Genomic DNA, 1,051 nt, shown 5'->3' on the forward strand with positions numbered 1-1,051 from the left:
AATTGTGACCTGAAGGGGGAGCCCACTGACTCCCTGCCCCACCTGGGCCCCCCGGCCCATCTCCCAGGTTACCCCGTATCAGTGCATACTGTCAGTTTGAAAGAGAAAGAGGAATCACCCCACTCATCAGTTTCAGGCCCTCAGGTCACCCAGCCCTAGTGGTACCGCTTGTCCCTCAAGCCTGCTCCTGGAGGGCCTCAGTTTGTCCTCACCCACTGAAGCATGAGCAGCCCTACTCAGGAAGAGCTGCCCTCATTCACTTGGAATCTGTCTGACTCCAAGGTCAGGTATGTGAAGGCCTTCTCACTTGTCATTGAGGAGCTGGTTATTGGGACAGGGTGAGAAAGGCAAGGGAGACAAGCCTTGAATAGGCAACACAGCAAGACAGAAACTGAGGAGTTAGCCAGGGGATTGTGGAAGACAGGGGACTGAGGAGTTAACCAAGGGACCGTGAAAGACAGGAACTGGGGAGGTATCTGCTTGGGGGATCACATTTGAGGGGCAGAGACACAAAGATGTAGAGAGGAGGGGGAATGAGCCAAAACCAGCCCAGAGCTGGGGGAGATCAGGGCACTTTCAAGCAAAAGCTGTGACATTGACCATGAGCTGAAAGGCTTTGAAAGAGGTGAGGTGGGGGGAAACACAGGGGCCCTGGAGGCCAGGCTGAGGTCTTGTAATGGGGCGACCCATGGAGACGACCACCAGGGACTCAGATCAAGATTTAGGAGCCTTTATTAAGCTGGCCAGCGACTACAGTTACAGCACCCTGCTGAAGCAGAGGCTGAACTGCAGTGCCGATTACAGGAGTTACAGCGTTTTTATTTGCAAAAACCGCAAAGTTAGTTACAAAGCCTGTTTACACAATTTGTTCCCAACACAGTACAGCATCAGTACAGTGACTACCTTCCTATCTATGTTTTAGGAACAGAGAGCACAGCGCGCCCCGCCTGGCCGAAGCGCCAGATATGCAGCCCAGCACAGTCCGAAGTTGTTGGATAGCTCGAACTGGTGATCCACTGATGGTGCAATCTCCCCCCCACACACACACACT

Source organism: Myotis davidii, unplaced genomic scaffold, assembly GCF_000327345.1.
Source record: "Myotis davidii unplaced genomic scaffold, ASM32734v1 scaffold513, whole genome shotgun sequence".
NCBI classification, from domain to species: domain Eukaryota; kingdom Metazoa; phylum Chordata; class Mammalia; order Chiroptera; family Vespertilionidae; genus Myotis; species Myotis davidii.